The 16,465-nt window shown below is 44.6% G+C and overlaps 1 protein-coding gene across 5 annotated transcripts in view; it reads right to left on the bottom strand.

Annotated features, from left to right (window-relative positions):
* STAG2 (STAG2 cohesin complex component) overlaps nucleotides 1–10,084 on the bottom strand; it is a 69,110-nt gene extending 59,026 nt beyond the window's left edge. For 2 of the 5 annotated variants that reach the window (XM_081847876.1, XM_081847872.1), the window contains exon 1: nucleotides 9,691–10,084. The gene's annotated coding sequence lies outside the window, so the exon portion shown is untranslated. Of the gene's footprint in view, nucleotides 1–6,470; nucleotides 6,607–7,613; nucleotides 7,741–9,690 lie in introns of those variants that run through there. The other 3 variants (XM_081847875.1, XM_081847874.1, XM_081847873.1) reach the window with 3 other exon arrangements.
* Between the last annotated feature and the right edge of the window lie 6,381 nt (nucleotides 10,085–16,465).

Raw genomic sequence — 16,465 nt, 5'->3', positions numbered from 1 at the left:
TGACTGGCTGAGGCAAAGACAAGTCTGCAGCATGCAACAGTAAAGTGTAAGATGAGGAAGGATCACAATTTAATGGCAGAACACATGCTTTGTATGCAGGTCCCAGGTTCAATGCCTGGCATTTCCAGGTGGGGTTGGGAAAGACTCCTATCCTGAGCTAGTGAACTAATGCACTGAAATGTTATAGGCAGTTTTTTGTATACCTATGTTAAGCCTCCTTGTTCCTCTGATTAGACACTGTCTGATCAAGAAATATTTATTCTATATATACAAGTTGTGCCTCTCACATTACTTGTTCTGAGCTACTGATATTCTCATACTAGTTTAATAGCCCATCCTGCAGATCTTCCCTTTACCAGACCTCTGTGGTTCAGGATCCACTGTGGACTTAATTAGTGGTAGGAATGAACCAAGATCTTGGATTATGCTATCCAGTGCTTCTCTCTTTTTTTGCCACCTAGGAACACTAATCCTCATCCTGCATGTAGCACTATCCAAAATCTAGAGTAACAGGATAGCTCTGCCCCTACAGGACCTTCCTTAATGTTCAAGCATAAATATTTTGGAACAGTTATTGGGGCTTTTATGAAGGTTAAATGTTGAACTATCTGTAGCCATTTGACTAAAACTGTCACCATCCTTGACCAATGGCCATGCTGGCAGGGGTTGATGGGAAGTATGCTGGCTACCCATGTACAGTACTTCACTGTCCGTTGTTACTAGCTTTTCTTTATATCTACCTTCCACTTGTTGAGTCATTTTTCTGGCTCATGACTCATGTATTCCACTTCCATTTCACACTGTGACCTGATTGGAGATATATGGGAAACTGTCCTTGGTAAAGCTATATCATCATTAATCAGAAAAACTGTACCTGTGACATGAATTTAAGCAAGTTTCTCACATCAATGCTGTCTCTGTACTATATTTAAGTTCAACAAACAGGTTTTCCTGATAGCTACCCTACAATTTTGTAACTTATTTTCTATAAGGTTTGTCGAAACAGATATTGACTTTCAAAAACATAAAATTGTTCTGTTTAGGCTGGCATCTGGTAGCCACTATCTCTGCTATTTGAGAGTTAGAAACATCCAAGCAGGAATTGCTACTATGGAATATACGTCCGATTTAATTGTATGCATAGCAGAGACTTGCCTTGAAAATCCATGCTTGTGGCTCTCAAGAAATATGCGTATGCTGATAGAAGATCTTATTTAACTTGAAGAAAATTAAACTGATACTTATTATCATGATTTCTATAGCCAATTTGTTGCAGCCAATTTGCACAGCTTCCCCTTGCCATCTCGTCCTTACAACTAATGGACAGAAAGCAAATTTATGATCTCAACTGATAAAAAAGGTGTGCAGAACACATGGCTTCCTGTTGCACTAGAACTTAAGACACTGAGAGGCAAAAGACAGAAATACTGATCCAACGGAGTGGAGCAGCCAGGGCTGAACATACAGAACTATTTGAAAGCAGCTAAAATCCTGTGCTGCGGGACACAGATGGCGCTGTGGTCTAAACCACTGAGCCTAGGGCTTGCCAATAGGTTTGAATCCCCGTGACGGGGTGAGCTCCCGTTGCTCAGTCCCAGCTCCTGCCAACCTAGCAGTTCGAAAGCACATCAAAGTGCAAATAGATAAATAGGTACTGCTCCGGCAGGAAGGTAAACGGTGTTTCCGTGCACTACTCTGGTTTCACCAGAAGCAGCTTAGTCATGCTGGCCACATGACCCGGAAAAACTGCCTGCGGACAAACATCGGCTCCCTCGGCCAGTAAAGTGAGATGAGTGCCGCAACTCCAAAGTCATTTGCGACTGGACTTAACTATCAGGGGTCCTTTACCTTTTAAAATCCTGCTAAACTGCTATTAGGGGGTAAAGTGAGCAAGCACTTTATCTTGCAGCCCACTCCTTTTCCTTACAGGTGATCTGCAGAATTTTAACATTCCTAGATGCCCATTTCTGATTGTTGGATCATCTAAAGGAAGGTGTGTATGGTTGTTGTTTCTGTCTGTGATTCCCCATTCAGTTAGGTAAATGGTTATGGAAGCCTACTTCTACCATAGTGCCCCTAGCTAGGTTGAGGTGGCTGAGGTGATGATGTTGTTGGGGGGAGGTTTTGGAAGGACGACAGAGCACCAAAGTATACTGATTATAGAAATGTTTAGCTAGATTTATGTCAATATTTTAGCGAATTTAATTTAGTTACCTCCAATGTGCATCATGCCTTTCCTCTAAGGAGCTCAGGGCAACTTCCAAAGTTTGCCCCTTCCCCCTTTGTTTGTTCACAGTAAGTGATATGTATAATAAGCTATGGCTTAATGTGATGTGTAAACCAGGCTGAAGTGCATGAACATCTGGAGGGCAAAAGCTTGTCTACTCTTGCCCTAAAGCACACATACAGTTTAAGAAAACTACCTGAAAATGGCTTAATGCATTTGCTGTGTTTTGCTTTACTATGCAATAGTTTACCTTAAACTGGGATGGGTAACATTTTCATAGAAAGAGGAACACAATTACCGTATATAACCCAAACAGCTAAAAGTATTGAAAACACCCCTAAAAATGGGATAGGGGGAGAATACACTTCACATATACAATCTCACCATCCACCCAAACTAACTCAAATACAGAACTGCTCATTTATTCCCCCCTTTTTTTCTTCCCATTATTTCTTCCTATCATTGCTGTGCCCGAGACATAACACATAATTTCTCTAACAGCATATTGCTGTTATGCTCCTTCTTTCCCCATTTTTATGTCTACTCTGTGTATATTGTGCTTGGTTGCATTAACAGACTATTTGGGATAGTGCAAATAGTCAGTGCAGAATTACTGGTTCTTGGGGAAAGATGGGCAGAAATAAGCCTCCTCTTTGATAGTTGCAGAGCTTAATAGGGGCTATAGAGCAACAAGCACTCAATAAGCAAATGAGTAAGGAATTAGAACACTACCACATAGCTTGAAATAATTTTAAAACAATCCTTTCTCATGGTATTCCAACCCAATAATAAGCGGTGTAAAAGTGGTTGTGATAAGTCTGCCTTGGCTGATGAGAGTTGTCATAAGTACACCAACAATATACAGATTATTTCTTCATAGCACCTGAAATCAGGAGTGGCTGTGCAATCCCTGGATTAGTGCCTGAATGTAGTGGTTAACTGCACGATGGCTAATAAACTGACTTTGAAATATGTATTTTTTGAAATCCTTCCCTGGACTCAAACAGCTGCTGGGATCAGTAATAAACCACTACATTGGGAGGATCAAGACAGACAGAAACATGTGGCTAGTTCTGCCATAGCTGTTTGTTTAAAACAAATTCAGATTATTATTTTAGTCAAATGAGTTCTTTTTCACATGACAACTTGAGTGGTGCAAGATAAAGGGTACACAAAATCAACAATTTATATTGCTATATATAATAGCATTGTTTTGAGACACAGAATATCACAGTTCCAGAAACACAGCTTCAGCTAAGCATATTATCTGAGGAAGGCATTTCTATACAATCTGTGTGTGCCCTAAGATGGTCCCACCACCAAAAACTGCTTGAGCAAAAAACTGACTTTATTTTTTATAGATGAATGCAACTGCCCATGTGTTCAAATCAGAACAGACTCACAACCATGTGAGTAATCATTTCAACTTTTCATAACCTGGAATGGCACTCTACAACATTACCAACCTTCAACCATTCTACTCTATCGGGAATGACCACTGGCTCAATCAGCAACTCCCCACCCCGCTTGCAAACACAACTAATATGAAAAGCCAGTACTGTACAGTATTGGATAGTAATTAGAGTGCTGGTCTTAGACCAGGGAGACCTGGTTCAAACACCTATCCACATGACTTAGAGCTATTCACTAACGTCTCAAAAACTCACATTGCCAAGTAAACCATCAAATGCTATACTTTACTTCTCACACATGAAAAATACATTTCCCTTCACACACATTCAGCACATGGTAAATATGTGATCTGGCAACAAATGTATAGGGTGTATTTTCCTGAAAATTCAGCAGAATTGCACAGGAATTGAGGCTATCAGACATTATCTTCCATCAGGACAACTATATATGGTACCTCGGGTTAAGAACTTAATTCGTTCTGGAGGTCCGTTCTTAACCTGAAACTGTTCTTAGGCTGAGGTACCACTTTAGCTAATGGGGCCTCCCGCTGCCACTGCACGATTTCTGTTCTCATCCTGAAGCAAAGTTCTTAACCTGCAACCTGAAGCATCTGTAACCTGAAGCATCTGTAACCCAAGGTACCACTGTATTATGAGAAACAAAAGGACAGTAATTTACTGAGTGAGCACCAACTGTTATAAAGTTCATAGTCAGAAGCATTTGACAAATTTGAGCATAAATTTGACATCATCAGCCTCCAGGTCCAGGGAGGGTGATCTTGTGTGTATGGAGGGGGGGGGCCTGGCAGAAGAATGTGGTATCAGGGAAGTGGCGGTCTTGAGCAAAGTAATCCTAAGCAAGCAGATCATCATTTTATTTGAATGTTCCCTTTCCATAGATAAAACTATGGTGAAAGTGCCTGACAATAGAAAAAGAATATCAAAATTACAGACATAACAATAGTCAGAAATAAATAAAGCATATAACATATAAAGCATATAAATAAAGTATATAACCAAATTGAGAAAGTTCCACATAAATAATGAGATTTTAAAATGATACCAAAAAATTATATCAACAACAGTAACAAAATCCCACAAGCAATCCCCCAACACAAGAGTCTACTCAGCCACCTCAGCTTTTGTAGCTAGAGTCCATCAGGGCACTGCCCACCCACGCAAAGTAGGAAAAGGTTACAAAGACAGGGAGCAGGTCTTCCAGACTCACAGCCAAGATGTTCATATGGCAATGTAAGCTACATTCTAGCTGCTTCAGGCAGGGTATGTGGTGCCGGGCTGTGTGGGGTGGGAAGCATAAAGTGTTATTTTCTGCCCTTTGGTTGACTCTTATGGGATGATTTTAGTTTTACCTGCAGTTTTAGTGGTGTATCTTACGCAGAGTTCTGCTAGTGAAATCAGCTAGGATCAGCATTACTTTGTTTATTCCTCTCTCCACTCCAGCAAACCCATTTCCCATTCTTGACACACACCCTTTTTGCCCTCTACACCAGTGTAACTTCTATCACCTTAATTTATGCCAAGAGAGCTTTGGCTGCTATAAGTTATTTATACTAATTCAAGACTAGTTCAGTGCATTGGAATATACAATGCACCCTAACCTTTCCTACTCAGCTTAGCACTGTTTTGAATTGCACTGTGAATTCTGCTCCTGGGGTGCACCAGAGAAAATCTCTGTCTCAGGAATGTATATATTTGCCTATCCAAGTTCTAAAGCAAGAGCCATGGAAACTAGAAAAACTAGCAAGAAACTGTTCTTCCACAACCCCCAAACTCAGAAAAATGCCATTGGTTTGATCAACCTATGGGCACCCTACAGTTTTGTCTCACAAAATTTGAAAGGGTAGCCACGTTAGTCTGTTCCACTAGCAGCAACTAAGAATATAGTGGCACTCTACAGACTAACCCATTTATTGTGGCATAAGCTTTTGCGGGAAGACAGAAGTGCCTGGCGTGCTCTGGTCCATGGGGTCACAAAGAGTCGGACACGACTAAACAACTAAACAACAACAACAACAAGCTTTTGCGGACTAAATCTCACTTTGCCAGATCTCTTATACAGTAAAGGCAAGCTCTGGTTCAGAAAAGCTAATGCCACAATAAGGTACCAGCCAGACTCTTAGTTGTTTTTACTTACAAAATAGCAACTAAGTACTAAGCACTCCATGATTACAGAGCTGTTAATAACTTTTCAGCACTTTGTACAAACATATCTGACACCACAGTTCGGCCCAAGTGTTACATAATGTCAAAAATGTCCCTGGTTTGAGGTGGTAAGGGAGCAGTCATAAAATAGGCTAGTGACACATGTAGATCATATCCAACTGAATGTGAATTGCAAGAGCAGCAGCAATTTATGATTTTAAGTTGTTTTGAACTATTTTTAATATTGTGTTTCAACTGCTGTAGCCCACTTTGAGACCCTAGGGTGAAGGGCAGGATTAAGACAAGGAAATAAGAAAGGAATGGCAAGGAGTTGAGTTGGAAGAGAGAGCCAAAGAGGAGAAAATGAAAAGAATACAGTATAATCTTAAAAGTGGGTCACCTTTTGAGGTTGGGCTAAGACAGGCTCTAGGTTATGAAACCATGAAACATTATTAATCTATGGTAGTAAAAATACTGACCATCACCTCCTAGCTTGCTGAGAAACTTTAGGCTGTTTGTAAACAATGCACTGCAGAGTGCAGTGTCCTTTTATTCCAAAATATCATACCCCACGTTGAAGAGACACCACGTGGAAAGTATTATATCTCCACTGCAAAACACCCCAAATCTATAAGCATCGTACACTACTGAGAACAGTCTTAACTTACAAAGCTTCTGTTGTGTCCTTAAGCAGAGGCGTAAGCTTTGGTTGAAATTCAGGGCAGATGCTGTATCTGCAAGACTCCAGACGATGTTTCTGATGGCAGCCCCAAGGTGTGGATTGAAATACCTCTCTTTCTACAACGCACTTTCAGGGAGTAGGCCTTAGCACTTTCAGGGAGTAGGTCTTAAATCATGCACTACTTTGTCCACAAACTCAAATGATTTGCATTCAGAAACACACGCGTGTTCAGATGTTTACAAATCCAGCCTTTCCTCAAGTGCACTTAAACGCACTTGCCAAGAATAGAAGATTCGGTGTCTTCTAGCGAGGCTGACGAAAGCGAGAATGCAGGGAGAGGGTGGGCGGGGGTGATTTCTGCGAACAGCGGAGCACAAGTCGGCTGCGGAGTAGGCCCCATCAACAAGGACTGTGTGTGACGCACTTCGGTAACCCGACTCCCCGCCCTCCCCCATGATGCTGAGAAAAAAGAAAACTACCCTCCTTCCCTAAGAGGAGGAGGAGGACAACAACAGATAATTTTGTTCGGCAGGTTTCCTCCTCTTAACCCGTCGGCGTCGAGAGAACGGAGCTAAGCCGGCATCTCCATGGGGAAAGGGGACGAGCCGAGCCGAGCCGAGCCTCGGCTAGAATGAAACAAACATGGGGTGTGGCAGCCAAAAGCACCTCCTCCCTCTCCGCAGGAAGGGAACTACCGAATAAGGGCTACAAGCCGCGGTGTGGAAAGCCTCGAGGGCAGCAGCGCCCGGGGAGACCCCCAGTTGCTTAGGTCGACTGGCAAGTTGATCAATACCCTGCCCCATATATACATACATGTGCTGAAAGTGGACACAAAGAGGTTCAAAACGGAGCTTAACAAGTCAACAGAAAATGGAAAAAGCAGGCGGTAAAACTAACACATTTCAAAATCCAAGGGCAGCAAGTTCACGCTAGACACCGCACACCACCAAAAATCGGGAGTGGGAAGAATCTCACAAGGTTTCACCCACTTTGGGTCGTTTTGCCGCCGCCCTATTTTCAGGGACGGACGGACGCACACAAACACACACACAACACCCAAGATACAAAAATACCAGATCCGCCGACGGAAGGATAGGTTTACGTCTAAGAAAGTGGGACCAGTTCATACCTGGAGAGTAATCAGCTCAATTTCTAAGAGTGTGGAGAGAACGGGAAAAGAGCGACAAGCGAGTACTGTATCTAAAACAAAAGTGGCGCCAAAATAAAAAAAAAACCCCAAAGCTATTAAACAGCCTCCTTCCGCCTCTTCCTCCCCTCCCACCCGGCAGCGACCCAGCGGGGTTTCCAGCAGCACAAGCACACCAAAAAGTCACTTTGAACAGGGGTTTGGTTCCCCCACCCATCACCACTAACAGTTCAAAGCAGCCACCATAAAACATAAAAGGCCGGGGGGTGGGGGTGGGAAACGACATGTCTAAGGTTACAATCCTTGGGGTTTTTACTGGTGAGTAAAGGCTGTCTGAACACAGTGCAAATTCCTTCTACGTAAACATGTTCAGGATACCGAGCTGTACATTCCTCACACTTTCAAAATGCGTCGAGATGGAAGTGGGCAAGAAGCAAATCCCACGATTTCCCAACAGCTCACTTTAAAAATCATTATCGGTGTGGAGAAACAACTCGCGCAAAAGTTCCTGCCCGAACAGAGAGAAAGACAGGAGTGTTCACTCCTCCCAGTACATCCCTTTCCCATGATATACTGTCCCTCTGCCAAAGTCACAGGAGGACAAGAAAAGTTGAGGGTTTTCCGTCCAGCTCGAGGCATACGCCCGCTCGCAAGTTTTTAATTCCCCAATATGCAAAGCAATTTAAAAAATAATAAAACGTATGTCATTTTCATTCTCATCGCTTTGAAGTGGAGGAGGGTGTGGGAGGGGAACGGGGGTGCTGGGGGGGGGTAGAGAAGGATCGGAAGGCAGAAACACCACTAGTCGTTTTTAAAACACCCTTCCTGATTTCTCTGCCACCAAGCGTGTCTTACAAGCGCCCCCGTAGCTTCCTCCCACGGAGAACCGAGAAGTCCGACTCGCCTTCTCCCGGCTTGGGGAGTTGGGAGAATCATCATCATTATTATTTGTTACGATGTGTATACCGCCCTTCATGCGCAGATCTTAGGGCGGTTCACAACGTTAAGAGGTGTTGCGGTGGTGGTGTGTGTTTTTTTTAAAAAAAAAAACCCAACATATCCAACGAAGTGCCCTTTTCTAACACAAACACACACACTACACACCCCTTTCCATCCCCTCCAAAAATAATCTGCTAGAAATCCTCCATCTTGCCAGCCGTAGCTCTTAATAGTAGACAACACAGGCTCGCATCCTCTCCTTCTTACCTACCCTGGCAGCTTCCCCATCCCACACAATAACCCCTGGATCGGGTTGGTTTTTTTCGGGGGAGAGGGGGGCGCAGAGGAACGGATAGGGGCGAGTCTCCATTTTTTTTGCGCCCGAAGGAGGCGGGCTAGGCCTTTTTCCTCTCTGGTTGAAAGGAGGTTGGTTGGAGAAGAGGGGAATGGAGTCAGAGAAAGAGAAGGAAAACAGCAATTTTAAGACTGGTGCGATTTGTATTTTTTTAAAAAAAAATAAAAATAGGGGGGTTATTTCCGTCTTCAGGCTCGTTCCCTCCCGCCGCCGCGTCCAAGGGAGCGCCGGGAAAAGGGGCGAGCGAATGAGGGGAGGCGGGAGGGCAAGGCAGCGTCTGTGGGGCTCCTTCGCCTTCTTCCCCCACCATCTCCTCCTCCCTCCTCGCTCGCTCGGCCCCGCGTCCTCCATCTTGCCTGCGCTTGCGAGTTTCCCCTCAGACTCGAGCTGTTCCGAGGCCTGCCCTACATTCCACATTCAAAGAAAGATGGATAGGGACACCGATATTTCCAGATATCTATCTATATATATTACACAACACCGCCGTCACCGCCGTTGTTGTTGTTGCCGCTGGCCGCTTCCCTTTCTTTCCCCCCCCCCCCCACCACCGCCCGCTGCCTCCTTCTCCGTACACCCCCCTCCGCCGCCGCTCAAAAAATAATATTTTTTTTATTTTTTTTTTTAAAAAAACAAAACCCCGCAAACACACGCGCGCGCCCCTCCCCTCGCGGCGATTTGATTTCAAACAAACAACTTCCCCCCTCGAGATTTTCCCTCCTCAGAAAAATAAACTTCCAGAAGCTTCTACGCCACGGTCGAACTTACCTCACCCGGCAGGCCTGGCTGGACTGGCGGTGACGGGGCTCCTCGGGCCCTGCGCGCCTTTTTCCCCCCCTGTCCTCTCTCTGTCTCGCTCTCCTCTTCCAAGTAATTATTGCAGTTCGCTTCTCTCCTCTCTGCTTTCCCTCCCTCGCTCTCACTTCCAAGGCCAAACAACTCGGGTCAGGTCGACCCCTTACCTTCAAAGGCCCCCGCAGCGGGGGAGGGGGTGGTGGAAAGTGGGGCCTAGTAGGAAGGCCGAGAAGGGGGGGCCCTCGAGCGGGGCGTTGTGGGAGGGGGGGTTTGAAGGGAGCGAAACGGGCGGATTATTTAATTTGGCGGTGGCGGCGGCGCTGGGGATTGTTTGGGGTGTTCGCAGCTCGGCGGCAGGAGAGCGAATGGAGAGCGCAGGCGCCACCTGGCGGCCACCGAGCACGCTCTCCGCTGCTGGGCCTAGAGCGGCATCTGCCGGGAGGACTCGGGAATGCAAGGGAGGGGGAGGGGGGGTAAAGGACAGCATATAAGACACATTCTGGATAAGAACGGGGTAAACAAGGTGCTGCGCCTGCGCGACTCGTGCAGCCCTCTTTCTCCGCCCCCCCCCCTCCCCACGCACCCCGCTCCTCTCGCTTTCCAGTTCTCTCCGCCTCCGCTTCGCTACGTCATCACTGCCATCGACCACGCCCCTGGCTGTTCCCCTGCGAGCGCGGGGGAGGCTCGAGTCCGCACGTATCGCCCAGAAGAGGCGGAGGGATGGTGATAATGAGCTAGGCGGGGCGCGCGCAGCGCCCAGGGATCCCGTGCAATACCCAACCCCTCTCCACCCCACCCTGGGCAAAACAATCCGGGGGGAAGAGGAAAGAGAAGGAAGGTTGCCCCCACCCCCACCCCAGCTCCGCGACAATCCCATGGTGCAAATAACCTGGGGTTGCTTATGAGTGTGCACGTGCCCCCGAAATTAGGCTAGGAAAAGCTCTGTTGGGCTCCCCTGGACTTACAGAATCATAAAATTGTGGCGTTGGAAGGGACCTCGAGGGGACCCTCTGCAGTGCTAGAAACCTCCAATGAAGCAGAGTCCACCTTCTGCGGGAGGCCGGTTCGCTGTCCAGCAGCGCTTTCCATCAGAAAGTTCTTCCTGTTGTTTAGTCGGAATCTCCTTCCTTGTAACTTGAACCCATTGGTTCAGGTCCTAGCCTCCAGAGCAGCAGAAAACAAGCTTGCCCCATCCTCTATGGGACAGCCCTTGAGATATTTGAAGATGGCTTTAATATCTCCTCTCAGTATTCTCTTGACCAGGCTAAAAATACCCAGCTCCCTCAACCATTGCTCATAAGGCTTGGTTTCCAGACCCTTGATCATCTCAGTTGCCCTCCTCTGCACATGTTTCACCTTGTCAATAATATCCTTCTTAAATTACTGCGCCCAGAACTGAACACAGGATTGCAGGTGTGGTCTGAATAGGCAAAATAGGCGGTACTACTATCTTGAGCAGATGCATGGCTGACACTTAGATACTTCACTGTGTACATCTGCTGTGGAAGAAAGTCCCACTGAACGTAGAAAGGCTTGTTTCAGAGTAAAATATGCTTGAGGAAAATTAGGTTGTACATTTGCAGTGATTCCATACGCATTTCGCTGGGGCAAATGAGTGTCCTGAATTCCTGCTCTACTTGTTATTATATGCTTTTAAGTATTTTATAATGACTTGTTTTTGTACTGAACACTGCTTAAGAGATTTATCAGATATTAAGCGGTTTATAAATGCTTTTAAATACTTACTAATATGTCCTGTATAGTTTGCTTACTGAGTAGATCTGGCTGTATAAATTCCGTACACCTTTACATGGAAGGAAGTCCAATAAGATCAGGTTGCACAGCTGCTGCTGTGCTGTGCTATACTACTTCCTTCTTTCCCTCGCATCAGCAGATTTCCTCCTTTGAGCTCTAGGTTACATACACATGCTTACTCTTATCCTCACAACAATCCTAGATGTGTGTTAGGCTGCTTGTTGGCCTAAGGGCAACTCGGTTCATTTCACGGCAAAGTGGAGGATTTGAAATTGGGTCTCCCTTCCAATCCTAAAGGTAAAGGGACCCCTGACCATTAGGTCCAGTCGCGAACGACTCTGGGGTTGCGGCGCTCACTAACATTATGTCACTCTGTCTCTCTGGTAAATCACGTCACTTCATTTAAAGCAGATATCTTCAACCTTTTCAGACCCAAGACCAACTTTAAACCCAAGCATGCATTTGGGGACGAAATTCTTAATATTTCACCATATATTTGCACGGTGGGGAGTGCTCCTGTTGTGACCCACATTGGATTAGGCCACAACCCACTAGTGGGTTCTGACCCACAAACTGAAGACCACACACACATAAGAAAATGAGTTCATAAGGATGCTTTCTCTTTATCATGTGGAGTCTGATTCTGTTACTGCTGAATTGTGCTATCTTTAGGAAGCTTTCTCTAACACCTGAAAACAATTGCTTCCAAACTCCACACAGTTCAAAGGAAGTTGCATGTGAATATAGCAACTCCACCTCTCTTACTCTGTCATTACACTGTGACCTGACATGATTCATGGGTGATTAAAGCTACTGTGTGTTTTGAGTGCTTTAAGCTGGTAATACCAGATAATTTGATCACTTGTTGCACTTACTTGATATTTAAATATCGAGGAAGCGCCAACATTCTGGACAGATAAATCACCTTGCACCCTTAGTAACACAATAACTGATGCTTGCTACACACAGCATAGTAACATAGGACACTATCATATTCTTAGTCCATCTTGCTCAGTGACATTGGCATTGACTGGCAGCTGTGTGTATTGATGAACTTTCATAATGATTGTGACTAGGCTACCTAAGTGTTGCACTAGGACCAGGGAGACCTGGGTTCAAATCTTCCACCCAGCCCTGAAGCTCACTTTGGGTCAGTCGCTACTTATAAGATAATAATAATTATAATAATAAGATAAAAGGCAGAGAGCTTGATTTAAATATTTATTTTGGTTTAATATCGAAGGTGGATCTGAGCTGAAATAAGTTCAAGTTATCTTAAGACTGTGCTGACTGCCCATACACTACCAGACCAGGTTTAAGGTTCTTTCATGAATTAACAATTTGGGCCCAGGATACCCTCTATGGTCTTTTAATTTCAAGACACAAAGCCGCTTTGGTTGTTTTTAAATCATTTTATATCACCTTTAAGCCTATATCCATTTATAAAGCAGTATCACAACTACAGCAACACTACCATTGTTCCAGTTTGCCAGGAGGGAAAATTGCAGCTTGCACCAGGCCAAAATGGGAAGCAGATTGTCATGACCAACTTCCAGCCACGCCTCTGAGAGATGGGAATCCCCAGCTAACACGGTGTTCCGCTGCCACCAAATAAAGGGAGGAAATTTTTCTATGAGGCTTCCCGCTTTATCAGTTAGCCTAAACAACCTTCTGTTTCCAGCAGCTCCTGAAGTGTCTCAAGGTTGGGGCTTCCAAGCATCAGGGTGTTAAAATAGGAAGAAACCACATCCGATATCATCCTTGTCAGAAAATATTATCCTTATCTGAGCAAACTTGACAAAGCAGATTAAAACACTTTCATTTTCCATGGACTAAACAGTCCCTGAACTTAGCAAGCCTGTGCAGAAGAGGGGCAGCCAAGTACACTGGCCTTGGAGGCTTACGCTCTCTTGCCAAGAACTCCCCATGCCTCACAGCCGACCAGCGACTTAATGAGCAAGACGCTCATACTTGTCCATATGCGCTGCAAGGCTTCAATAGTAAAATCTGGACCTCTGTTACTGCATACTAGCATGCATATCCTCCAACATCTCTCTGGTGAAAATAAGGATGCCCTATTTAATAATAATAATAATAATAATAATAATAATAATAATAATAATACACCGCCCATCCAACTGGGTTTCCTAAGCCACTCTGGGCAGCTTCCAACATATAGAAAAACATAATAAAACATTAAACATTAAAAAACTTCCCCATACAGGGCTGACTTCAGATGTCTTCTAAAGGTTGTATAGTTATTTATCTCCTTGGCTCGGGGGTTGCATAACTCCATACCCTCCAACATTTCTCCGATGAAAATAGGGATGTGCTAAGGAAAAGTGGGACATTCCAGGATCAAATCAGAAACCAGGGCAGCTTCTGTAAATCTGGGGATGTTCCTGGAAAACAGGGACACTTGGAGGGCCTGTGCATGTAGCATCAGATCAGATTAGGTGGTGGTGCATCTCATGGACTTGAGAGTCTGTTAAAACCACATGTCTGGTGCTGGAGTTATCTTGCGTTGGAACTCACTTCAGTCAACCATGGGTGATGAACACCTTAATGATCTTCTCATTCTCAGCATTGAACATTCTATCCCAGATCTTATTGACCAAAATGCCATTATAGAGTGTTTTGCTGAACAGAAATCTAGAAAGCAGGTATCTTGAGTTTATATTTATGCTTATATGTGCATTAATATACGGCAAACTTCCCAATGTTCCCTTTGTGCTTCTATTTCTAGTCCTGAACTATTCAATCTTTTATTTGGATCACTAGTTGATGAGACGATGAACGGTGTGACCAAAAGCCGCACAGTAGTTGGGTACGATTGATTAGTGATTACAGTGGTACCTCGGGTTAAGTACTTAATTTGTTCTGGAGGTCCGTTCTTAACCTGAAACTGTTCTTAACCTGAAGCACCACCTTAGCTAATGGGGCCTCCTGCTGCCGCCGCGCCACCACAGCCCGATTTCTGTTCTTATCCTGAAGCAAAGTTCTTAACCTGAAGCACTATTTCTGGGTTAGCGGAGTGTGTAACCTGAAGCGTATGTAACCTGAGGTACCACTGTACTAACTTTTGAGTTTCTAAAGCATGTAAGATATACTGTGTTGGAGATGTTGCAATAAACTGGTTTATCTGAACTCCCTTGCCATCTTATGCTTGTTTTTTTGTTTGAGTTTATAACTTTATTCTAACAAGACTGCCACCCCGGGTCTCCAACAAGCTCTGCACAGGCTGGGCTATCCAGAAAGCATTATGTACCAGCAAGCTCCAGCTGTGGGCATCACACCCATTGATGCTGGTGCTTTGTAGCTTTCTGTGGGGTATTTAATGAAATATTTAGCTTTCACCCAGTTTGTGTGTTCACTGTGTTCTGAATCCAAAATGGTTCTCCTTGCCCCTTTAGCGAGCGATTCAATAACCATCCCCATTTGGGCTCTATTCCTTGCTAGTAACACTAGAAAGGAATGGGCTGGCGTGGTGCAATTTATGTGGCAAGCTGGTGTCGGCAAACTGAAGAGCTATGGTTATCATCATCCTTCTGACTGGAAGTAGCCCTACATCTAGAGGCACTTCAGCACCCAGCTGAGAACTTTCACCACTGGGTGCCACTGAATGAGGAAAGGGACCCAATGCCTTTTGCAGAGGTCATTCAAGATACTGACTCCATACACAAGGCTGCCTCTTCAGCACCATGCAGATTGCTGCAGAGGCAGTCAGGAGCCTGTGGTCCTCTAGGTGGTGTTGAACTGCAGCTCCTATCAACCATGACCATTGGCCAAGCTGATGCAAGCTGGAGTTGGAACAGGTTCCTATGGACTAAGAAAACCCAGATTCAGCCCCCGCCCCCAGAAAAAAAGTTCACAATGAGACCTTGGACCAGTCCATAGCTGTCAACGTTTCCCTTTTTTTTAAGGGAAATTCGCTTATTCCAAATAGGATTCCTTGCAAGAAAAGGGAAGAGTTGACAGCTATGGACCAGTCACTGTCATTCAGTCTAACCTCCGTCACAGAGCTATTGTGAGGATAAAAGGGAAGAGGCAGGGATTGAACTAGGTACTGTCTGAACTCCTTAGAGGAAGGTTGGATATGAACGCAGGTGGCACTGTGGGTTAAACCACAGAGCCTAGGACTTGCTGATCAGAAGGTCGGTGGTTCGAATCCCCGCGACAGGGTGAGCTCCCACAGCGCCACCTGCGTCGCTTACACTTACTCAGCTGTAAACTGCACTGAACATTGTGGGATTTACTTCTGAGTAGACATGCATTGGATTGTGTGTAAATGTTGTAGTGCTGGTACAGATGTTTGGAAAGTACTTAGAAAAACAACAGCGATGCATTTTTGTAGGAAGGATATATTTTATTTCATAAATATAAATCGGGTAAAAAGAGAGAGATTTTTTTTTTTTACGTTACTGGAATGCTGCATTAGAGCTTCATTAGGAGAAATTTGTCCTTTTTCTGTCCCCTGCAATTTCAAGCTGTGAATAAGACAGCTAACTTTACATAACATACAAGCTTCAAACCCATCAAAAGCATTTCTGCAACACTGAGATTTTGAATCCATATAACTGTGCCTGCAAAATAATAGGCCCGCTTCTATGAAAGCTGAAATCCAAGCCTTTGAAGATTATAAGAATCTATTGCAAGAGCTGATGACAGCAGAGCTACAAAGCAGAGCCGACTGTACATAAAATCTAAATATTAATATTGACTTCACATTTCAGTCCACTGAGGGTGGGGGGGAAGGAAGTCAAGTTCATATGGAATGTTCTTTAAAATTTATAACAAGGGCATTTTAATATTCATGCATATGAACAGGCGGGGTGGGGAGTCAAAAGTTTATATGAACTTTTCTTGGCTGATTATCAAGGCTGGCAGACTGAAGGTGCAGTCAAAGGATATAGCAACCCATGAACAACTAAACAAGCCTTGCATTTAAGCACTAATCTGATAGCCACAGGTGATGAAGAATTGCATATGCAGA

This window comes from Podarcis erhardii (assembly GCF_964252035.2).
Source record: "Podarcis erhardii genome assembly, chromosome: Z".
NCBI classification, from domain to species: domain Eukaryota; kingdom Metazoa; phylum Chordata; class Lepidosauria; order Squamata; family Lacertidae; genus Podarcis; species Podarcis erhardii.
This window is presented reverse-complemented; position numbering and strand designations above follow the sequence as displayed.